Here is a 26131-nt window from a genome sequence, read left to right as displayed (position 1 = left end):
AAACAAAACAAGATCCATGTTCTTCAAGGGTCAGGGGGTATGGGTTTAGCCTTCAGTTTTCAGCCGCTTCAGTAAAATCAATCTGCCTCCACACAATACAGGTCAGGCCATGTTAGGTGTTAGGGTTGAAAATTATTAAACAGATTACAAAATTATTAAATAAAGCTCTTTTATTATTTTTTTATGCACAATGCAAATGTGCTCATAAACGTGTTGGTCCTCCGTGTTTGAGGGTAAAAAGCTTTGTCCGGTGCTATGTCTGGATTTTAAAAACTGAAGGGTAGACGTAGAGCGCACAGGGTTTTTCAGCATGCTTACACATCACACTTGAAATTAAAGTAAATAAAATCTTTTAAACAACAGACATTTCTCCCTACTTCCTTGTGAAAAAATTTGAACACGACATAAGCTAGACTATTGACAAATAGCATCTTCAAGAACCCCGGGTGGTCCGTGTGAGTTATTTTTGTTTTACTGAATTTATTTGATTTACTTTTTCTTTTGATTTTATTGACCTATTATTGCTAGTATGAATCACCCATCATTGTTACCAATTTGCTGGAAATCTTAATAATCTCTAATTTTCCTGGGGATTTTAGCACCAGCATTGTGAAACTCTGATGCCTTACTGGCTACATCATCTCACCAAAGGACAGATGACAGCGTGTGCCATGGCACTGCATCTGTCCTTCCACAATGTACAGCAGGGGTCGCCAGCCTTTCTGATGATGAGTGCCATCCAAAATTTTGTCAGAAGTCAATGTGCCATATGATTGCATTAGCAATAAACGTAATACCGCTCTATATCAACAGTTACACACTATATAGAACAACTTTATAGGATTATATTTGTTCGCAGATGTAGCCAGCTATCAGCGAATATTTATCAGCTATTTTGAAACAAAAAACACTTTTTATCCATATCAAGAACTCCATAATAGCAAAAATAAAAAAAATAAAAAAAATGCAAATGCTATTTATGGTCTCCACACAACAATGATAAGAAAAATAAACTGGGCCAATATGGCATGTTTGTTAATACAGAGATATGTATGTTAATGTGAACTCTGGTCTCCCACTCAGAGACACAGGTCTCCGAGTGTCCAGCATTCAGACCTGAGGACACTCTCCGTGTGAGAGAAAATCTGCTCACACAGATATGTAGAGCCAAATACTGTCAATAAGGCCTCTGCAATGTTCTGAAGACAGTTAAACTTGTATGCAGAGGTGGGTAGTAACTAGTTACATTTAATCCGTTATATTTACTTGAGTAAGTTTTTGAAAAAAATGTACTTTTAAAGTAGCTTTTTTGCACGATACTTTTTACTTTTACTTGAGTACATTTGTGAAGAAGAAATGGTACTTTTACATTTGCAAAATTCGACGCTTTACTTTTAAAAAATAATTAGTTTAACACATTAGATAACATGCCGCCAGTAGAGTTTCCGGTAACTTTTTTACCAATCAGATGTGGCCATGCAGTCACATGACCAGTCTGAAACTGTGGCGGGCAGAGCGGCCCAAGCGTTTCAAAGTGGCGGACACACGGAAAGAAGAAACATGAAAAATTGAAGAGGATGAACACCCTTGGCCTCATATACAAAGAATGCTTAGCTTAAAAGCAGTACAAAAGAACAGCCATGTCTTCAGTGTCGGTGTCTTCAGTGAGAGCCAAAACAAACCTACTTTTCAGCGTGAAAAAAACTCAGCTCGTGTAACCTGAGCTATATCACGTTATAACGTGATATAGCATGACAAATATATTGTTCTAACAATACACCTTTCACGTTTGAATAATATAATATCACGGTATTACAATATACATAATTATCACGTTCGTACAATATAAATATTATATAGGCTACATCGCAGCTCCAGTCACGGCTTCCATCACTGTCTTTCTCGTCTTTTCCCAGAGTAACAGCCAAACATTGGCTAGCACTGCTTAGCCTTGCACGCGTTCTTATTTTAAACTTAATCTGGAATTCATTGCAAACTGTTTGTGCGGGATATGAATAACAAGATTTTGTTTTTCTACAAGAGTTAGTAAAAAACATCAACAATATGATCAAATCTTCTTGCCAAACATCCACAGCTTGGCAGTGTATACAGCACTATAATGACCAGACCTAATTCTTTTGAAAACCATACATCTTTCCACAGGTCTCAACTTCATCAGACATCACCTAGACTCAGAGCTGGATGAGGCCAGCACAGACAGCGGCCTAACCAACGAAGATGATGGATCCATGGGGTCAGGAAAGCCAGAAGCAGGGCTGGAGAGGTACCTTTCATGACCATTCACTGGAGGTATGGATCTATTGCATGGCTTTCCTCACATCAAGAAGCTGTCCATCAAAATCAATACAGCTCTTCCTGCATCTGGAGCTTGTGAAGGACTTCTCAGTCATGCAGGACTCCTGTTCACTGCTGAACAGTTAGAGCTTCACAGAAAGAACCTTGAGAGCAAACTGCTGCTGAAGCTTAACCATCACTTCACTGAGTAAAGAAATGGCACATTTTTGCTAAATATGCAGAAATAAATGCACACCCATACAATTTTATGGTAAACTGAGTTGCCTTGTATGAACACATGTTGAAGATGCCTTGTTCTAATGTTTTCTCTGAGACTGCTGCCATTTGGAACAAAAATGAATATAAAGTTTACAGCATATCTTGTCACTGGAAATTGTTTGCACTGTTTATATATTTATATTATTTACTGTAGGCATTGGTAAAAAAAAAGCTTTATGTTGAGGAAAAATGAAATCTGGAAATTAGAATTGTTGTGCCTTATTTTGTTGATGATTTTACATATATTCCTTTTGAAAATACTAAAATTTGTATATTTATTTATTTTTGTTTGTCTGATAGCATTTATTTAAAAAGTAAATCGGACATTTCAAACAGTTACTCACTACTTGAGTAGTCTTTTCACCAAGTACTTTTTTACTCTTACTTGAGTAACTTTTTTTAAGACTACTTTTCACTTTTACTTGAGTAATAATAGTTTAAAGTAATACTTTTTTCGCATCGCTTGAAAAACCTGCCAGCTAGCAGCGTCCCCCTCCCCGGTAGGTGAAGTTATTTTTAGCCAATTACAAGTTGAATCTGGTAGTTGGGGTTGTTAGCTAAGATACAGTCATTAAGAAGTGGCACAACTAATGTGTCTATGTGAGCTAAATTGCAATGTGCACCGCTGGCCCGGCCATTTATTTTTTAATGCACCTTCTCAGATTAATTCACTGCGTGTCGTGCTCAGGGCTGGACTGTGACAAAAAAATCAGCCGGGGCATTTTAACTAGAGACCAGCCCACCAGGTATTATAGGAAAAGCCATAAAGCCTTTGAATGAAAACAAACGCTGTTGTGATAGTGATGTACACCGTCTTGTTGGTATATGTATGATTTCTATACATTTTACATCAAATAAAACTTTGGTTGTAAGATTCAGATAATTATTTATTAAAAGCGAGACATTTTAAATAAGAATAAGAAGGAAAAGTATTTCTTTGTGCCCCCCTTTCCCTGTTAGTGCCCTCCTGTGTAACACGCAGACACTAAAGCAGTTGCGCCATAATGTCATGCTGCAAAAGAAAAAAAAGGACGATTCTTTTAAATACAAGGGGGAGTAAGCGAGTCAGATACCAAGGCACAGAGATGTACGGAGCCCCTCTGATGACATGGTCCAAAAAATTAATAAATTGTGGCCACAAAATACTACTTCGTGCCCTTGAAATGGGTATAACGTGCCCACGAAATACTTATTTGTGACCACGAATTGGGTATAACGTGGCAACGAATTACGCATTTGTGGCAACGAAATAGATAACGTGCGCACATCATATTGACACAATTCCTGGACAGCTGCATAGAGACATAAGCATAAGAGTAGGCTAAACCTATACACCATGGACAGACAGTATGATTGAGTTTTATTTTACGCTGGGAATGAGCTACAAATGCATTTCGAAAAGCCTGGCAATGCAAGGAACCATAATTACGGAGAGACATTTAAACAGGATATTGAGACCCCAGTTGCTTTACAGACATAAGTACGACTTGGACACCAGGAACACCAGGATAGATTTTATTGTCTACCAACTGCAAGGGCCTGGGAAGGATCACGGTTATATATTAAATACAATCTTCTACGTTCACTAAATTCCCTCTAATGTTAGTATGCCACATGTTCATTATGGGTCCACCAGCAGTCCAGGAATTCCTTCTTTAGAGTGGAGTCCACACCAGCCTTGTCTTCGGCAGATGAGGAGGAGCCTCCTATCCTCTTGTCTTTCCACTGGGCCCATCACATCCCTGCCCAGCTTGCATTCTGCACCCGAGTCCGTCCTGCGATGCCACCACAGCTCCCCTTGCGTCGGCACCCTGTAAAATAACAAATAGGGGCCAGAACAATGGTCCCAAGAGGGCCCTGGCTTATAGCCATGGCGACCCTCTCCCAACCCGGCTGCACCCAGTAAACGACAGTGGAGACCCTACTCACAAATGCTGCCACTCACACGTGTTGTCTCCTACTGTCTTTGTAAGTGAATTGAGGGTCATACACAGCTAGTTACAGCTAAATTACAATAATTTGAAATTCTTTATTGCCAGTTATGTGGAACCTAAAGAAAGGTCCTGTTGTAACTTAAAAATCAACTTTTTTAACTTTTTCAACTCTTTTAAAAAAAGATTTCTTTAATACAGTGGAACCCCGACTTACGAATACCCCATTTAACGAAAAATTCAACTTACGAAGGGAGTTAACGCCAATATTTCTGCCTGTGTTACTGCAAAATGCCCGCGTAACGAAAGCCCAGAATGCCTACAATGCCCACAATGCCTTCCGAATCATGTGACAACCCCCTTGGCTTTCGTACTTGCACTTCGCTGTTCCACTTGAACCGATGTATTGTTGTTGCAGTTAACAATTAGCCTATGGCCTATCGTTCACTCAAAAGGCACAATGGGTGCTTTGACTTACGAAAATTTTCGACTTATAAAAGACCCTCGGGAACGAATTAATTTCACAAGTCGGGGTTCCATTGTACATGAAAACCAGACGTTCGTATTAAAGGAGAAAATTTAAACTGTAGAAATCTCAATAATAATAAAAAAAACAAGTTTTAAATATTTTAATAACAATGAATGAAAGAAGTAATAATGTTGTGTGGGGAAAATTAGGCACAGAGCTGGGTCGCCACGTCACATCGGCCAATCTGTCTCCAGGTTAGGCGTCGCACCCCCACAATTAGGCAGCGGGTCCCTCTTTTCACGTGGCCTCCACACATTCCTCCTCATATCTGGGGCCTCTCTCCTCCCAGTGCTCAGCTAGCCTGCTTTTGAAAGGTCTTTGCACAGCTGATAGGCCACCTCTGGACACACCCATGCCTCAGCAGGTGATCCCTATCAGCTAATTTGTCCCATGTGCAGCCAGTCCACAGTGATTAAAACCATGCAATATAAATATCAACATACAAACATGCAAAAGAAACAATAAAATCATGCAAATAAAAAATGCACTCATAAATAGACACTAAAAATTAGAATAAAACCAATGTACAAGATAAATACAGATTTCCACTGTGTGACACCTGCCTCCTGGCAACACTTTGCTAGACCCGCCCCTGCACAGTTACCAGCTGTCAGCTACTTAGAAAAGGATCCTGGTGTAATTTTTCTCTCAGAAACAGTTCATAACTTCCCTTCAACTCATTCATGTCACCTAAAAGGTAAACCTGTTTCTCCATCACCTGTTCAGCTCTGATGATTCAGTAAGGACATCTCCTGGTTTGTTTCCCTCTCACCACATATCCAAACCGACATCATGACCAGCAGGTTTACAGCTGTGGCTCCAGCAAACATCAGCTGATACGAGAAATTAATATGAAATCAATTCTAACAAAAGCTGATCAAGCTTAAACGTGCTGCTGTTTTTTAGCGCGACATCCGCTGGTTTCCTCTTTCTGTCGCAAAGTGGGCGATAAATAAACCAGAGAGAAAAGCCGATCAGCTGATCATTGATCAGTTTCATGATTGAAGTAGCAACAGGAGAGGGAGGGGGAGAGGATGAGAGAAGAAGAGGCAGCTGCAGCGTAAAGACACAGAATAAATCCAGCTTTGTGTCTTTTTCATTCTAACTGAAGTCCGGGACAAACTTTTCAGCTCAATACGAAACGCGTAATATTTTCTCCGAATACGGGACGATTCCGTATTTTGCAGGACGGTTGGCAACTCTACTAACTAACCTTATGAATAAAATAAAGTTCACTATCAGTAACATCATAGCACCCACCCAGCTGTATAGAAACTCCGTCATACTAGCTAGTACGCAGTACGAGTTATTGTAACTGACTGTAAAAAGTCAGCACAACGATAAACGATAAACTCCACCTAAACTTGGTTTATATCTGACCCAGACAGACTGCAGGTCATAACTTCTTACCTGAAGTTCCAGCGTCCGTCAGCCCATAAAAACGAAAAATCACCGGGCCAGTCCAGCTATGCTCGTGCCATCGGTTAACCCTTCGCGTGCCACCTCCTGTGGTGCTGAACAGAATAAGTGGAAGAAAAATGCATAGATGTGTCTTTGTTGGTTTTTCAGCATTTTTTGTGGAGCACTTTGTGATATTTATCTTGAAAACAACTAGATAAATAAAATCATGTAAGAACAAAAAACTCACAAAACACGTGATATGTGGTTATTTATTTATTTATTTAGATAGTTAGGTGGTTACATATCCATAGGTTACATCCAGAAAGTGACTTCTTATATTGACAGCTTTGTAGTGAGAATCTTGCTTGAACAGATTTTCACTGTGGTAAAGCTTACATTGCAACAAACTGATATCTTCTAATTTCTTCCAATAATTTTTTCCCAAAAAGCAGTTATCTTTGACCCTATGTATTTTAGTGTCATTACCAAAATTAGCAACAGTCATTTCTTAATAATTGGTAAAGACATGATTGTCCACATTTCCCTGCATATAACTGCACGTTCTTTGAGGTGCATTTATATTGCATGTTACACAAACAGTGGTCTTGTAAAATCGACCAGCCTGTGTATACACAGTTTTTTTCTTCACTGCCTTTGTTTGTAAATTTCATTTTCATTTTTATGGTTTATCTTTATGCAAAATGAAAGTAAATAAAATATACTGATCCATTCCTCAGTAAGTTGAAACAGGTCAACAGCACACAGTTGCACACAAAGGTAGTTATATAAAGTGTCCAGCAGGTGTCAGACTCAGACCCAGACACAGCCAGCGTCCAACAAGGTAGAGCGTCAAACCTTGCTGGACCTTTTGTAGCCCATATATTGTACCATTATATCTTTAGCCTTTATCTATCCATTGCTAACTATTGACATCAAAACGGACATATCAAAAAAGCATTTTTAATGAAATAGCGAAGATCTCAAAACTCTGAGCAAACTGCGGTCTCTTGTAAAAATCTAGTGGCTTTTGTGCAGAGATAAGCAGCTTTTGTACACATAGGTATTTGGACTCTCTGCACCACTGTTGCTTTTTGTTGCTTTTTAAAAGTCTAGCATAATTAAACGCTGTCACCAGAGATGACGTGTGTTGCTTTGCAAACTTCACAGAGATTCTGTGATTGAACAGCCACTGCAAGTAACACATTCCACAGTTGGCCAACTTCAAAATGTGTCCAGTGTCAAACATACGAGCTTGTGTGACCTGTCACTGCTAAATCATTTTTTATGCAGTTTAGCAATAAATTAACAACCTGTTTGCTCAATGGTGTTTGTTCTGTGCTACATTAAAAATGCTGCTTGAATGTACACCAGTTTCATGTACAGTTTGATGTATAGTTTGAACTATAATCCTACAGGTATCACAGACATAAGGAATTAATCGATACTAGCATGTGTAAGGATGGAAAATTTTAACATATCACTCAAATCTAATAAAAATAGATGTTCTTTTAGTGCATGCTACAAAAAACAAAACAGGAAATTGTGTCATGTGTTCTAAATGTCAGAAAGAGAAATTGGTTTCCTGGGACCTCCCCCAACTAAGCAAGAAATTTAATGATGATATTTGACTTGGATTTTATTTTAACTGGGTTTTTATTTTTAAATCTGCCATAATTTGTAGTGTGATTCTTTCCTTTGCCTGAGAAAATCACACACTGTGTTTTAAATAGGCCTAACTGATTCACTAACCGAGCACTTACTATAAGACACCTACTTCTTCTAGAGTTACACTGGTTTGCCTTTCAGATATTGTAGTGAGAGTAAAAGAAAAACTGAAAAAGCAGCCTACTCATCCATCTGTTTACCATGATTATTTCTATTTACAGTAAAAGAACCAAATTCTGTCACAACATAGTTCAATATCTGTTTACTCATCATGAAGCACAACAATTAAAACATTTTGGGAACTGAGTGAAATGAGAGTTTATTATTTTAAAAGATAATCTACCAAAACCAAAAGATTAGCATTATATCAAAAGAAAGAAAGGACAAAAAGCTGACCTGAGTGCAAATAATAGTACTAAACTTAATTCCTCCATCTTCAGCCTGACTTTTTATTAATTTTGAAATATAGACATTACTCTAATCTCGTTTGTATTTACTTATGACATTTTATATACCGGAGTTTGCGTTCTGTGTTTATTGTTTTGATGTTTTCAAATCTATTCAGCACTCTTTAATTTGATCAAGTGTCCCTTTACCATAGAAAGAAAGAAAAGAATCAAGGAGCAAAACAGAAATTGCAAATGGAAATGAACAACCAAAGTATAGCAACCACAATTATTAAAGGGTAATTCAAATTAATTTTGCAAACTTGCTCAATAGCAAATAAAATTAAGTTTTTTCTCACAGTTATGAGCCCCCCAGACACCTCCACTATTATATACAGTTGCAGCAAGAGTTGCCTCATCTCTCCACAAAGTATTTTCTAAAAAATGATAAACACTTCCAATGCCAGACGTGCCAGAAGAAGCCGAGGTTGTGTCACTGGCCGACCATTCCATTGCCTGTAAGGCGGCACACTCTGCACTCTGGACTTCTGGACATGTTGGTTTTACCCCTTGACCCCAAGATTCGTAGCGCAGCTCCTGGCCGTCCACCCACAGCCAGTCTTTAAAGAAGAAATGCAATCCAATCCAGAAGGGACCTGTGGTGTTTTGCTTTTTCAGTTCTCTCTGTATCAGCAACATCTCGGTCACTGATGCCACACTGGCGAGGTCACTGTAGGTCTTTCTGCAGTACTCCAGAGCTTCCTCCCAAGTCTTTTTCTCATTCACCACTTTTGGAATGTAGCAGAAGAAGGCTATACTGTCAGCTTGTTTTCCATCACTCAGTCCATTTTTATCGATATAGCCATTGGTATCTGTCTGGCCATTGTCGGGTTGCGTAATTGCCCAAGGAACCTCCATTGGTCCACCTCCTGACCAGGTCCAATTATTTGTGTCTGAAATTCTTTGCAGTCCTACCCAGACACGGTCTGAGGGTCTCATCTTCTGAAGTTTGTTCAAGTCCTGTTCATTACTAACAGGGGCCAGGTCTGTGTACTTTTCCCGGCAGTAATTCTGAGCGTCTTTCCAAGTCTTGTGATCTTTGATGTAAATGTACTTACTCTTACTAAAAGTCCCAGACAAATTCAACAGGAACAGGATGTAAGTGAAGAGTCTGTCCATTGTGCTCTTGGATTTAAAAAGATTTGGGAAATCTGTTGTGGAGCTGTCACCTTTTATGCTTGTCCTTCAGACATGCATTTGCATATAGGTCGGCCCTTTCATTCTCTTAACCACACAATAATCACAAGCTGAGTGAGAAAACACAGCTGCTTTAACGTTCTTCTTTTTTTGACAGCCCATAAAACTGCTTACAGGGCCCCGAACCTGTCCCAGCATTAAATAAACAAGTAAAATAGGTAGCTAAGGCTGTATAAAAAAAGACTTAAAGCATTTTAAGTAAATTCACAGAAATTATTTTTAACCACACAAATATTTCCTGACATAAATCTAAAGGTTCTTGGAAGAGGACGCCCTAAACAAATTTAAGAATTTGCTTAAGGCAAAGCACAAGGGATGGGTGGCAAACAAACAAACCATATTATTCTGCAGTGAGAGCAAGTCGTTTTTTATATTGTCATAGCATTTCACTGGAAAATAAATAAAGAGATAAAGAGAAATTATTTAAGGAGAAATTGAAGCCATATCACTTCAGTTCAAGTTAACTTTACATATATATATATATATATATATATATATATAGTTATTTAGTTATTTATTTATCTATAAAAGAATATATTTTGTACATACTGGACAGGTCACCACCAGTCTGTTGCAGGGCAAAGACAGACAGACAGAACACCATTGTGACAAAACAACTACACCTGTGGCCAATTTAGATGCACAAATATGTGTTTTTGATTTTATTTTGATACTATATTAATTTCAGATCAATTTAATTTCAGTTATATAGATTAAAGATTCAAAGTGTTCATTGTCATATTTACAAAGAAAAGCATTTCTCTGTACAATGAAATTCTTTCTCTGCTGTCCACACACAGATGCCTGTTAATATGTACAGATAGAACTAGAACAGATAAATACAAATAGTATGAACAAATAAATTGAGACAAAAAAAATAAATACATTTGTGTGCAAAAGAGCTCTGAGCTTAATATGCTGGTTCGATATGTAAAATGACCTGATCTGCAAAAATTATTATTACTGTTAAAACAGGTCAGCTGTTCAAGAGTCTGATAGCAAACAAATCAACAGTTGCCTAAAGGTGCAGAAATATAGAAATATAACAATACAGAAAATTCCCAGATTACAGACAGGATGATGGTGAAACAGCACAGGTAAGACTCAGCGACTTAGCCTCCCTTTTTATTTTTTATCTATTAACATATCAGCACTAATGGTGAGGTATATTTCCCAAAGTTGTTAGGACAAGAAAAATAAACAAATTTAGAATTTTCTTAGGGTAAAGCATAAGTGCTGCCTTACTTCACAGTAGATATGCAAAACGCATGTTTGTATAGCAAGTCAAATGAGTATTTCAGTGTCTTTCTTGGGAAACAATCAAAGATCATGAGAATAAATTTAGAAAGGAGAATAGGAAATACAGCTTTACATTTTTCACACTGATAAGATTTTGAACAAAATACAGTGTTTAAATACATTTGTGTGTAGTAGCAGCATTTAATTTAAGTTGCCTTACCTTTTTTCTTGTGGTTGCTTTTTTTAAGTTCTGTTATTACTACACTTTCATGAGTTTTTTCTTTTTTCCCTATTTCCTATTTTCATGATTGTCTTTTCACTTTTACATTACTGTCTAAATTAACTTTCATTTTATTCAGTAAAAGGACTAGATGTTACAATCCCTGACAATGACATACGCAAGTTTTTGGGAGCTAGACACCTGAGGACCAGGTTGTGTCTCCATGTGTATCTGCCCTGAGTAAGGCTAGTCCTACAACCAACTAAGATGTTCTTGAGTGTGGCTGGGACTGTAAACAGGGGGCAGGCTGGGTCTTTTCCGAACCTCTAGCATGTCTGGCTGTTTCCTCTTGTCGACGCACCTTCTCCACTACCCTTTTTTGAAGTTACAGATGCCTGTTGCCACAGAGGTGTTACTGCTCCAAGACCAAATCCTCCTGTGCCCTGTTGGATGTGACCAACCACGTCATGTTGCCGAAGAGCAGATTTGGCCTGTAGCTTAGATGTGGCTGGAGTCCACTTCCTCCCTTGCTAGGGTGGGAGCAGTGCCTCTTAAGCCTCGCTTTTGCACATTTAAACCCCTCTACCTGGCAATGACAGTATCCCGTCGCTATAGAGTGCAATGCTGCTGAGGCATTTGAGAAGTCCGAGCCACTTCTTAACGTAGGAGCTCACTAGCCTCTTTAGTCGATTGCATGATTAAGTGAGACCTCATACATTGTCAATGGCCACAGTAGTCTGCGTAATAACCTAAATTGAAAGCACCAGAGCTTCAGTTTTCCTGGGAGTGCAGTGTTGTTAATCCGCTGGAGATCATTAGCCAAGTTCTGCCTTAGTTGTTCTAGTTGCCAAGTATCATTGAGGTCTGCATTATACCACCGTCCCAGGCTCTTTATGGGCTTCTGTAATACTGTTGGAATTTGTTCTCCACTGATATAGAATTGATTGGCTGTCAGTTTTCCTTTTATGATGGAGATGCTGCGAGATTTACTTGGCTTAAACTCCATTCTTGCCCATTCGATGTTTTCCTGGAGCTTCTGTAGCAATCGCCTAGTACATGGTTTTGTTGTTGCAATGATGGTCATGTCATCCATGTAGGCTCTAATGGGAGGAAGACGAAGGCCACTCTAAGCTGAGCGCGTGAGCAGTCGCGCACTGCTCACATGGTCTCACAGAAAATCTGCGCTGCGCACACAAAAAAATCCAGTCTGAATTGGAATTAAAGTAAATACATGTATTTATTTTATTTTGCTGATTTTCTGTGCGTGGAGACTGTGTTAGCAGTGCGCAATTTCTCACGTGCTCAGCTTAGAGGGAACAGTGCTCTTGAGTCTCTCACCTACCACTACCCACCGAGATGCCCGCATGACCAACTCCATTGCCATGATAAATGCCAGAGGGGAAATCTTGCAGCCTGTCATTAACTCCAATTCCCAGGTGCTGCTAAGCTGGTCACCAGGACATAAACACTCCACGGCTGAAGATTTATTTAAAGCACATAAAATGCATTTTATTGAAGAAAAGAAACAATGCGTGGGGTTGGAGAGTCCAGTCTTGAAATCATATGGACAGTCTCTTTAGGTTGGAAGAGAATCTGTGTTTCCTGAACTGTAGGACAGCATTATATAACTTCTTGTATGTGTCGAACAGCATGCCATGTCTTTTTCATTCTAACTGAAGTCCGGGACAAACTTTTCAGCTCAATACGAAACGCGTAATATTTTCTCCGAATACGGGACGATTCCGTATTTTGCAGGACGGTTGGCAACTCTACTAACTAACCTTATGAATAAAATAAAGTTCACTATCAGTAACATCATAGCACCCACCCAGCTGTATAGAAACTCCGTCATACTAGCTAGTACGCAGTACGAGTTATTGTAACTGACTGTAAAAAGTCAGCACAACGATAAACGATAAACTCCACCTAAACTTGGTTTATATCTGACCCAGACAGACTGCAGGTCATAACTTCTTACCTGAAGTTCCAGCGTCCGTCAGCCCATAAAAACGAAAAATCACCGGGCCAGTCCAGCTATGCTCGTGCCATCGGTTAACCCTTCGCGTGCCACCTCCTGTGGTGCTGAACAGAATAAGTGGAAGAAAAATGCATAGATGTGTCTTTGTTGGTTTTTCAGCATTTTTTGTGGAGCACTTTGTGATATTTATCTTGAAAACAACTAGATAAATAAAATCATGTAAGAACAAAAAACTCACAAAACACGTGATATGTGGTTATTTATTTATTTATTTAGATAGTTAGGTGGTTACATATCCATAGGTTACATCCAGAAAGTGACTTCTTATATTGACAGCTTTGTAGTGAGAATCTTGCTTGAACAGATTTTCACTGTGGTAAAGCTTACATTGCAACAAACTGATATCTTCTAATTTCTTCCAATAATTTTTTCCCAAAAAGCAGTTATCTTTGACCCTATGTATTTTAGTGTCATTACCAAAATTAGCAACAGTCATTTCTTAATAATTGGTAAAGACATGATTGTCCACATTTCCCTGCATATAACTGCACGTTCTTTGAGGTGCATTTATATTGCATGTTACACAAACAGTGGTCTTGTAAAATCGACCAGCCTGTGTATACACAGTTTTTTTCTTCACTGCCTTTGTTTGTAAATTTCATTTTCATTTTTATGGTTTATCTTTATGCAAAATGAAAGTAAATAAAATATACTGATCCATTCCTCAGTAAGTTGAAACAGGTCAACGGCACACAGTTGCACACAAAGGTAGTTATATAAAGTGTCCAGCAGGTGTCAGACTCAGACCCAGACACAGCCAGCGTCCAACAAGGTAGAGCGTCAAACCTTGCTGGACCTTTTGTAGCCCATATATTGTACCATTATATCTTTAGCCTTTATCTATCCATTGCTAACTATTGACATCAAAACGGACATATCAAAAAAGCATTTTTAATGAAATAGCGAAGATCTCAAAACTCTGAGCAAACTGCGGTCTCTTGTAAAAATCTAGTGGCTTTTGTGCAGAGATAAGCAGCTTTTGTACACATAGGTATTTGGACTCTCTGCACCACTGTTGCTTTTTGTTGCTTTTTAAAAGTCTAGCATAATTAAACGCTGTCACCAGAGATGACGTGTGTTGCTTTGCAAACTTCACAGAGATTCTGTGATTGAACAGCCACTGCAAGTAACACATTCCACAGTTGGCCAACTTCAAAATGTGTCCAGTGTCAAACATACGAGCTTGTGTGACCTGTCACTGCTAAATCATTTTTTATGCAGTTTAGCAATAAATTAACAACCTGTTTGCTCAATGGTGTTTGTTCTGTGCTACATTAAAAATGCTGCTTGAATGTACACCAGTTTCATGTACAGTTTGATGTATAGTTTGAACTATAATCCTACAGGTATCACAGACATAAGGAATTAATCGATACTAGCATGTGTAAGGATGGAAAATTTTAACATATCACTCAAATCTAATAAAAATAGATGTTCTTTTAGTGCATGCTACAAAAAACAAAACAGGAAATTGTGTCATGTGTTCTAAATGTCAGAAAGAGAAATTGGTTTCCTGGGACCTCCCCCAACTAAGCAAGAAATTTAATGATGATATTTGACTTGGATTTTATTTTAACTGGGTTTTTATTTTTAAATCTGCCATAATTTGTAGTGTGATTCTTTCCTTTGCCTGAGAAAATCACACACTGTGTTTTTAATAGGCCTAACTGATTCACTAACCGAGCACTTACTATAAGACACCTACTTCTTCTAGAGTTACACTGGTTTGCCTTTCAGATATTGTAGTGAGAGTAAAAGAAAAACTGAAAAAGCAGCCTACTCATCCATCTGTTTACCATGATTATTTCTATTTACAGTAAAAGAACCAAATTCTGTCACAACATAGTTCAATATCTGTTTACTCATCATGAAGCACAACAATTAAAACATTTTGGGAACTGAGTGAAATGAGAGTTTATTATTTTAAAAGATAATCTACCAAAACCAAAAGATTAGCATTATATCAAAAGAAAGAAAGGACAAAAAGCTGACCTGAGTGCAAATAATAGTACTAAACTTAATTCCTCCATCTTCAGCCTGACTTTTTATTAATTTTGAAATATAGACATTACTCTAATCTCGTTTGTATTTACTTATGACATTTTATCTACCGGAGTTTGCTTTCTGTGTTTATTGTTTTGATGTTTTCAAATCTATTCAGCACTCTTTAATTTGATCAAGTGTCCCTTTACCATAGAAAGAAAGAAAAGAATCAAGGAGCAAAACAGAAATTGCAAATGGAAATGAACAACCAAAGTATAGCAACCACAATTATTAAAGGGTAATTCAAATTAATTTTGCAAACTTGCTCAATAGCAAATAAAATTAAGTTTTTTCTCACAGTTATGAGCCCCCCAGACACCTCCACTATTATATACAGTTGCAGCAAGAGTTGCCTTATCTCTCCACAAAGTATTTGCTAAAAAATGATAAACACTTCCAATGACAGACGTGCCAGAAGAAGCCGAGGTTGTGTCACTGGCCGACCATTTCATTGCCTGTAAGGCGGCACACTCTGCACTCTGGACTTCTGGACATGTTGGTTTTACCCCTTGACCCCAAGATGCGTAGCGCAGCTCCTGGCCGTCCACCCACAGCCAGTCTTTAAAGAAGAAATGCAATCCAATCCAGAAGGGACCTGTGGTGTTTTGCTTTTTCAGTTCTCTCTGTATCAGCAACATCTCGGTCACTGATGCCACACTGGCGAGGTCACTGTAGGTCTTTCTGCAGTACTCCAGAGCTTCCTCCCAAGTCTTTTTCTCATTCACCACTTTTGGACTGTAGCAGAAGAAGGCTATACTGTCAGCTTGTTTTCGATCACTCAGTCCTTTGTCATCGATATAGCCATTGGTATCTAAGTCGCCATTGTCGGGTTGGCTTTCTGCCCAAGGAACCTCCATTGGTCCACCTCCTGACCAGGTCCAATTATTTGTGCCTGAAATTCTTTGCAGTCCTACCCAGACATCGCCTGAGGGTCTCATCTTCTGAAGTTTGTTCAAGTCCTGTTCATTACTAACAGGGGCCAGGTCTGTGTACTTTTCCCGGCAGTAATTCTGAGCGTCTTTCCAAGTCTTGTGATCTTCGATGTAAATGTACTTACTCTTACTAAAAGTCCCAGACAAATTCAACAGGAACAGGATGTAAGTGAAGAGTCTGTCCATTGTGCTCTTGGATTTAAAAAGATTTGGGAAATCTGTTGTGGAGCTGTCACCTTTTATGCTTGTCCTTCAGACATGCATTTGCATATAGGTCGGCCCTTTCATTCTCTTAACCACACAATAATCACAAGCTGAGTGAGAAAACACAGCTGCTTTAACGTTCTTCTTTTTTTGACAGCCCATAAAACTGCTTACAGGGCCCCGAACCTGTCCCAGCATTAAATAAACAAGTAAAATAGGTAGCTAAGGCTGTATAAAAAAAGACTTAAAGCATTTTAAGTAAATTCACAGAAATTATTTTTAACCACACAAATATTTCCTGACATGTTGGTAGTTGGTGTTGTTATAGGGGTTCCAGAGTTAGGAAACAAACACAGACAGACATAAATCTAAAGGTTCTTGGAAGAGGACGCCCTAAACAAATTTAAGAATTTGCTTAAGGCAAAGCACAAGGGATGGGTGGCAAACAAACAAACCATATTATTCTGCAGTGAGAGCAAGTCGTTTTTTATATTGTCATAGCATTTCACTGGAAAATAAATAAAGAGATAAAGAGAAATTATTTAAGGAGAAATTGAAGCCATATCACTTCAGTTCAAGTTAACTTTACATATATATATATATATATATATATATATATATATAGTTATTTAGTTATTTATTTATCTATAAAAGAATATATTTTGTACATACTGGACAGGTCACCACCAGTCTGTTGCAGGGCAAAGACAGACAGACAGAACACCATTGTGACAAAACAACTACACCTGTGGCCAATTTAGATGCACAAATATGTGTTTTTGATTTTATTTTGATACTATATTAATTTCAGATCAATTTAATTTCAGTTATATAGATTAAAGATTCAAAGTGTTCATTGTCATATTTACAAAGAAAAGCATTTCTCTGTACAATGAAATTCTTTCTCTGCTGTCCACACACAGATGCCTGTTAATATGTACAGATAGAACTAGAACAGATAAATACAAATAGTATGAACAAATAAATTGAGACAAAAAAAATAAATACATTTGTGTGCAAAAGAGCTCTGAGCTTAATATGCTGGTTCGATATGTAAAATGACCTGATCTGCAAAAATTATTATTACTGTTAAAACAGGTCAGCTGTTCAAGAGTCTGATAGCAAACAAATCAACAGTTGCCTAAAGGTGCAGAAATATAGAAATATAACAATACAGAAAATTCCCAGATTACAGACAGGATGATGGTGAAACAGCACAGGTAAGACTCAGCGACTTAGCCTCCCTTTTTATTTTTTATCTATTAACATATCAGCACTAATGGTGAGGTATATTTCCCAAAGTTGTTAGGACAAGAAAAATAAACAAATTTAGAATTTTCTTAGGGTAAAGCATAAGTGCTGCCTTACTTCACAGTAGATATGCAAAACGCATGTTTGTATAGCAAGTCAAATGAGTATTTCAGTGTCTTTCTTGGGAAACAATCAAAGATCATGAGAATAAATTTAGAAAGGAGAATAGGAAATACAGCTTTACATTTTTCACACTGATAAGATTTTGAACAAAATACAGTGTTTAAATACATTTGTGTGTAGTAGCAGCATTTAATTTAAGTTGCCTTACCTTTTTTCTTGTGGTTGCTTTTTTTAAGTTCTGTTATTACTACACTTTCATGAGTTTTTTCTTTTTTCCCTATTTCCTATTTTCATGATTGTCTTTTCACTTTTACATTACTGTCTAAATTAACTTTCATTTTATTCAGTAAAAGGACTAGATGTTACAATCCCTGACAATGACATACGCAAGTTTTTGGGAGCTAGACACCTGAGGACCAGGTTGTGTCTCCATGTGTATCTGCCCTGAGTAAGGCTAGTCCTACAACCAACTAAGATGTTCTTGAGTGTGGCTGGGACTGTAAACAGGGGGCAGGCTGGGTCTTTTCCGAACCTCTAGCATGTCTGGCTGTTTCCTCTTGTCGACGCACCTTCTCCACTACCCTTTTTTGAAGTTACAGATGCCTGTTGCCACAGAGGTGTTACTGCTCCAAGACCAAATCCTCCTGTGCCCTGTTGGATGTGACCAACCACGTCATGTTGCCGAAGAGCAGATTTGGCCTGTAGCTTAGATGTGGCTGGAGTCCACTTCCTCCCTTGCTAGGGTGGGAGCAGTGCCTCTTAAGCCTCGCTTTTGCACATTTAAACCCCTCTACCTGGCAATGACAGTATCCCGTCGCTATAGAGTGCAATGCTGCTGAGGCATTTGAGAAGTCCGAGCCACTTCTTAACGTAGGAGCTCACTAGCCTCTTTAGTCGATTGCATGATTAAGTGAGACCTCATACATTGTCAATGGCCACAGTAGTCTGCGTAATAACCTAAATTGAAAGCACCAGAGCTTCAGTTTTCCTGGGAGTGCAGTGTTGTTAATCCGCTGGAGATCATTAGCCAAGTTCTGCCTTAGTTGTTCTAGTTGCCAAGTATCATTGAGGTCTGCATTATACCACCGTCCCAGGCTCTTTATGGGCTTCTGTAATACTGTTGGAATTTGTTCTCCACTGATATAGAATTGATTGGCTGTCAGTTTTCCTTTTATGATGGAGATGCTGCGAGATTTACTTGGCTTAAACTCCATTCTTGCCCATTCGATGTTTTCCTGGAGCTTCTGTAGCAATCGCCTAGTACATGGTTTTGTTGTTGCAATGATGGTCATGTCATCCATGTAGGCTCTAATGGGAGGAAGACGAAGGCCACTCTAAGCTGAGCGCGTGAGCAGTCGCGCACTGCTCACATGGTCTCACAGAAAATCTGCGCTGCGCACACAAAAAAATCCAGTCTGAATTGGAATTAAAGTAAATACATGTATTTATTTTATTTTGCTGATTTTCTGTGCGTGGAGACTGTGTTAGCAGTGCGCAATTTCTCACGTGCTCAGCTTAGAGGGAACAGTGCTCTTGAGTCTCTCACCTACCACTACCCACCGAGATGCCCGCATGACCAACTCCATTGCCATGATAAATGCCAGAGGGGAAATCTTGCAGCCTGTCATTAACTCCAATTCCCAGGTGCTGCTAAGCTGGTCACCAGGACATAAACACTCCACGGCTGAAGATTTATTTAAAGCACATAAAATGCATTTTATTGAAGAAAAGAAACAATGCGTGGGGTTGGAGAGTCCAGTCTTGAAATCATATGGACAGTCTCTTTAGGTTGGAAGAGAATCTGTGTTTCCTGAACTGTAGGACAGCATTACAGTGGGGCAAAAAAGTATTTAGTCAGCCACCGATTGTGCAAGTTCCCCCACTTAAAATGATGACAGAGGTCAGTAATTTGCACCAGAGGTACACTTCAACTGTGAGAGACAGAATGTGAAAAAAAAATCCATGAGTCCACATGGTAGGATTTGTAAAGAATTTATTCGTAAATCAGGGTGGAAAATAAGTATTTGGTCACCTCAAACAAGGAAAATCTCTGGCTCTCACAGACCTGTAACGTCTTCTGTAAGAAGCTTTTCTGTCCCCCACTCGTTACCTGTATGAATGGCACCTGTTTGAACTCATCATCTGTATAAAATACACCTGTCCACAGCCTCAAACAGTCAGACTCCAAACTCCGCCATGGCCAAGACCAAAGAGCTTTCGAAGGACACCAGGAAAAGTATTGTAGACCTGCACCAGACTGGGAAGAGTGAATCTACAATAGGCAAGCAGCTTGGTGTGAAAAAATCAACTGTGGGAGCAATCATCAGAAAATGGAAGACATACAAGACCACTGATAATCTCCCTCGATCTGGGGCTCCACGCAAGATCTCATCCCGTGGGGTCAAAATGATCATGAGAACGGTGAGCAAAGATCCCAGAACCACACGGGGGACCTGGTGAATGACCTGCAGAGAGCTGGGACCAAAGTAACAAAGGTCACCATCAGTAACACACTACAACGGCAGGGAATCAAATCCCGCAGTGCCAGACGTGTTCCGCTGCTGAAGCCAGTGCATGTCCAGGCCCGTCTGAAGTTTGCCAGAGAGCACATGGATGATACAGCAGAGGATTGGGAGAATGTCATGTGGTCAGATGAAACCAAAGTAGAACTTTTTGGTATAAACTCAACTCGTCGTGTTTGGAGGAAGAAGAATACTGAGTTGCATCCCAAGAACACCATACCTACTGTGAAGCATGGGGGTGGAAACATCATGCTATGGGGCTGTTTTTCTGCCAAGGGGACAGGACGACTGATCCGTGTTAAGGACAGAATGAATGGGGCCATGTATCGTGAGATTTTGAGCCAAAACCTCCTTCCATCAGTGAGAACTTTGAAGATGAAACGAGGCTGGGTCTTCCAACATGACAATGATCCAAAACACACCGCCCGGGCAACAAAGGAGTGGCTCCGTAAGAAGCATTTGAAAGTCCTGGAGTGGCCTAGCCAGTCTCCAGACCTCAACCCCATAGAAAATCTGTGGCGGGAGTTGAAAGTCCGTGTTGCTCGGCGACAGCCCCAAAACATCACTGCTCTTGAGAAGATCTGCATGGAGGAATGGGCCAAAATACCAGCTACTGTGTGTGCAAACCTGGTAAAGACCTATAGTAAACGTTTGACCTCTGTTATTGCCAACAAAGGTTATGTTACAAAGTATTGAGTTGTATTTTTGTTATTGACCAAATACTTATTTTCCACCCTGATTTACGAATAAATTCTTTACAAATCCTACCATGTGGATTCATGGATTTTTTTTTTTCACATTCTGTCTCTCACAGTTGAAGTGTACCTCTGGTGCAAATTACTGACCTCTGTCATCATTTTAGGTGGGGGAACTTGCACAATCGGTGGCTGACTAAATACTTTTTTGCCCCACTGTATATAACTTCTTGTATGTGTCGAACAGCATGCCAGACACAGCAGTGCACATAGTCGTGTAGTAATGTCAACTAAAGTATAAAACTTGTAATTCAGCATTAATGTTTTCATATTAGTTGTCACACTGGCATTCCAATTAATGCGAGGAGTTAATGTCACTCCTCGCACTATGTTTCAAATATTTTTTATTAGACGGAAGAACAAATTAGATGCACTTATGCCTCATTTTTTTGTTTTTCAGTACCTCCATAATAATAACAATAATAGTAAGTGTGCCTTGCATAGGGAACTTAATGATAGAGATGGTACTACTAATAATAGTTGAAATAGTAACAATTATAATAATAGGGGTGGCCATGTGGTTAGCACTATTGTCTCACATCAAGAAAGTCTTGAGTTGAATTCCACCATCGGGGTCTTTAGTCCAAAGACATGCAGCTATGAGGATATTATTATTAACCTATCAACCATTATTAACCTATCATTAATAACCTATCCTCACTAGCTGAGTGAGCTATCACTCATGCCATGTTGTGACGTCAGCCAGTGACGTATGAAATATAAACATGAGCTAGATACATGAACATGCCCGGAACAGAATCATGAAATACACCCATACTCAGGAACTACAACATAATTAACTTATTCTTTCATAGAAACAAATAAGTCCAAAACCATACTCAACAACCTGTGCCAGCAGTGCATGGACCATGACACCGAACCATTGAGCTACCTTTTCTTCTAAACATCTTACACTTTGTTACGATCCAATGTTGTCAGTGTTTTGTGTTAGGCGTGACTGTTATGTGTTTCCTGTTTTACTTTGAAGGTCTGTCTTATCTCAGTGTGTTCAGTTTACGCTTCCTTGTCTAGTCAGTTCTGATTTGCCCCAGCTGTGTTTCCCTCCTGTTGTCCATTCCCTGATTGCTCCCTCTATGTATTTAAGCCCTGTGTTTCAGTTTGTCATGGTTGTGATCTCCTCCCGTGTTGTAAATAGTTTGTCGTATATAGATGTAAATACTAGGGGTGCAACGATACACAAAATTCACGGTTCGGTTCGATACTTTGGTGTCACGGTTCGATAATTTTTCGATACAAAAAAAATATTCATGCCTTTTTAATTTGTCATTTATTAAAATTATAAATATATATTTTAACTCAAAAGTACAGTTTTTAAATTTAATGTTGCTGAAACAAAAGTAATTAAAAAAATAAATATATCTCAGTGCTCTCAAAATTTCAAAATCCCTGGTAGCCCATCGGGCAGGGACTCTTCAGTTTTTGGTAGCCCAAAATAAATGTAAGTAGCCCGAATAAAAAAGAGAGCAATTTTTTGATTGATGTTGTGTTTCCTTTACAATATTATACATTAAAGTATAATATTGTAAAGGAAACAAAACATTAATCAAAAAATTGTTGAAAAACAAATTACAATTGAATCAGTCTGTGTCAGATCCTGAATATGAAATTTCCACTGAAGTCACGGGTAAGAGACAAGTGGAACCAAGATCTAGGCCATTTGCTTTTTGAAGTTTGCAAAGACTGCTAAATTGTGCCAGTGGTAGTTCACTCTTTGCAACATAGTACGCTGTTCTAAACAGATTTTTCAGGTTTATTTTTAGTATGTTATTTGCAATTGGTGTTTGTTCCGGTAAAGATATTGCAGACTCAGCAATAATGCATTTCTTGCATTTCTCATGGGTTCTAATGGGGGCCTTTCTTAAAATGACTGGTCCCAGTAACAAAGGCACTTGTCAACTCAGAGATCGAGAGAGAGAAAACCAACAACACACCCGGCAGAACATTATGTTATTTACACGGGTGCACATAAGTGGTCCGCATGTGCGCATTCGCTGTCAAAATAAAAGACGCGCACCAGATAAGAAGTTGCAACGCGCGTTTGCGTCCATGTAAAAAGCACTGTTTTTGTCCGCTAGAGTGGGCACATTCCGCACCACATCTCTGTGCGTTCATCATTTGTTTGAAGCCAGCTCACCTCCTGCAACCACTTTTCTGAGAATACGTGCTTCTTTTGTGGTTCGGACTCCTTCTGACATTTGTTTGGAGGTGGAGGAACTCCAAAGTAATTGCTTAAAGGAGCTTGCTTCTTTGACATCTTTAAGAGTTCTAAGCAAATGTCTGTCCTCCTCCAGAAAATCGTATGTACGCAAACACGCGTTGCAACTTCATATCTTGTGCGCGTTTTTTTTATTTTATTTTGACAACGAATGCGCACCTGCGGACCACTTATGTGCAGCCCCGGTTATATAGCTCGTCATATTGCAGCCACAGAAATTCTTTTGTCCATGAAACCATAAAGCTGCACTTTCTTTTTGCCTTATAGTCTGATTTGTCATAACTTTTCCGTTTTGTGGTAAGCTTTTCTTTGGCTGTCACTTCTTCACCCTGACCTGTCTTATTTGACTCAGCAGAACTAAAATATATATCCTGCTGCTTTTACACGCGCACTCACATAAGCTCAGCGATTCTCTGCGCGATCAACCTCTCACATGTTTAAGCTTGCTGCGGGAGATTTCACTTGTCATGTTTGCATAGTAAGCTAACGATTGATAAGACGATGTCAGAGGAATTGGTGCGCAAATTATCATCACTCACCAATCAGTGCTGTCGCTCTCTATACACAGTTCGCGCGATTGCAAAGTGAAAGCAAAAAACAAGCGCAAATTCAAAAGCGATTTCAATATGTCACATATTGACAGTGGCTCACCGATGCCAATAGCCCGACGGGCAGGGCAGAGATAGATTTTGGTAGCCCGACTGGAAAAATCGCTAGCCCCGGGACGTCGGGCTAGCGATATTGCAAGCCCTGTATCTGATTGAGGAATCACTCATCTTTGGAAAAGAGAGTTTATTACAGAGAAATGGCTCTTTCCAAAATAAAAGCAATACTATACGCTTCTTCTGGGCTATATTCTCAGCAGCATATTGTAGCGGGTCAGGGCTGTTCGGGGCAGCGTTCTTCTGCAGATGTCAATAAACGGCTGTGCTCCCTGGCTAGCTCACGGGAAGCAAGACCAAACGACACCTCTGTCTCCTCCTTGTCTGAGCTTGCCACATTGGTGTCAGAAGTGGGATGATGGTGGCACCCCATGTTCTGACCCGAGTGACTTTTCCCCCGCCGGTCGTGACCGGCCGGTGCGCCAAAAGAAGGCACCTGGACATTTGCAGGACTTTGTGTGGGGTAATGGGGTCGTCGGGGACGACTGACCCCTTAGGTGGGGGCTATGTAGCGGGTCAGGGCTGTTCGGGGTTCTGTTTGTACAGTTATGTTTTGTTTATGTTGCCATAGTGACGGGTGACGCCCTCTCGCTGCGACGGTGTGTCCTTCCGGGGTCAGAGGGCGCCCTGTGTGTTGTTGTTGTTGTTGCTGTGCGGTTGCCGCGCTGAGCAGTTAGCTAGCGGCAGTGTTCTTCTGCAGATGTCAATAAACGGCTGTGCTCCCTGGCTAGCTCACGGGAAGCAAGACCAAACGACACCTCCGTCTCCTCCTTGTCTGAGCTCGCCACAATATTAAACATATCAGGTCCCCATAAGGAGAATCATGTGCTAACGGCTGTCTAAATGACTCGGGTAAAGTTTGTAGCATGCATGCTTGTTGTTTTTGTCTGCTTCCACTTGTCTTTGCACTAGGATGATGTCGGCGTAAATGTGCAGTCATATTCGTTGTGTTCCCACTAGTGCTGTCAGCGTTAATCTCGTTGAAATGACGTTAACGCCACAACACGGCAAATCTCCGTTAACGAGCTACCCCTGATGCGTGGGGCTAGACGGCCAACACGTTAACGAGCTAACTGCGCTAACACACTAGTTCCCACCCATGTAATTGAGCATTGCGTGGCACATCCAACATACTGTTTTACTTTAGTCCATGACGCGCTTACCTTCAGGGTCATACGTTACATGAAAACCAAAATAATTCCAAACGCCAGATCTGAATGAGGGTGGGGAGGTTCAATTTGCCATGTTGCAAGGAGAGCTTAACTTCTGTCTCGCTAGCTTGCCCTGCGCTCTTCCTTCTGACAATGCTGTCTGTGTTGAAAGCTCAGTGGATCTGCGCTCGACAGTGCAGCCTAGGCGGAGTAGTCGAACGCAGATTCACTGAGCGCTCAACACAGACAGCATCGTCAGAAGGAAAGTTGATAAAATAAATTACAAATTTTGTATTGTTCGATACATATGCATACCGAACCGAAAGCACTGTATCGAACGGTTCAATATCGATACGAGTATCGTTGCACCCCTAGTAAATAGTTGTCGATACTTTTTTTTTTTTACTTGGTAGCTGTAGGGGTGAGAAGCCATTTTTCTTTGGGAACCTTTTCTCCTGTTTTTGGTTAGGGAGGCAGGTAAGACACCTTTAATTTTCGTTTGGGGTTTTCTGTGAAGGTAAGCCAGCTGCATTTCATTTCTAGAGTTTATGTTTGTTGTTTTGGCCATGCTCACCCTGATGCCTGCTACCTTTTGGGACTCAATAAACTGACTGGCTGTTGTGAAATCCGTGGTAGCTGTTTTTTGTTGGTTCATCCTCCTTGAGAGCAGGGAGTGTGGGGGCATTTTTCCTTATTTTTATTTTCCTTATGTTGCACGCCAGTTTTCCCTGGGCTGGGGTGTAACAGCTTAAATGATGCCCTTTTCAGTGCAATCTGGAAATACAGAAGAACTTATGAAGGTCAATGACAACAAGCACAACAACCAAATTTTTAAAATTTGCTTAAGGAAAAGCACGAGGGTTGATTAGGTTCACAGGACACAAACAAATTATATTGTTGGTTGACAGGACAAAGTTGTTTTCATGTTACATCATCGTACTTGGAGAACAAATGAAGATGACAAGAGAATAAATTTAAGTTTCATCCTGTCAAAATGTTTATCATGCACTGA

At 39.7% G+C, this 26131-nt stretch overlaps 1 long non-coding RNA gene across 1 annotated transcript; it reads right to left on the bottom strand.

The window, feature by feature from the left end:
- Nucleotides 1–4030: 4030 nt before the first annotated feature.
- On the bottom strand, nt 4031–25793 carry LOC309700984. The gene is made up of 4 exons (XR_014274826.1): nt 25132–25793; nt 13181–13284; nt 6445–6548; nt 4031–5867 (listed from the first exon to the last, which is right to left on the bottom strand). It is a non-coding gene; the product is annotated as an uncharacterized lncRNA (long non-coding RNA).
- Nucleotides 25794–26131: the final 338 nt, after the last annotated feature.

Source organism: Aulonocara stuartgranti, assembly GCF_965226115.1.
Source record: "Aulonocara stuartgranti genome assembly, chromosome: 23".
NCBI lineage: Eukaryota > Metazoa > Chordata > Actinopteri > Cichliformes > Cichlidae > Aulonocara > Aulonocara stuartgranti.
Note: the sequence above shows the minus strand (reverse complement) of the source record. Positions and strands in the feature narration are given on the sequence as shown.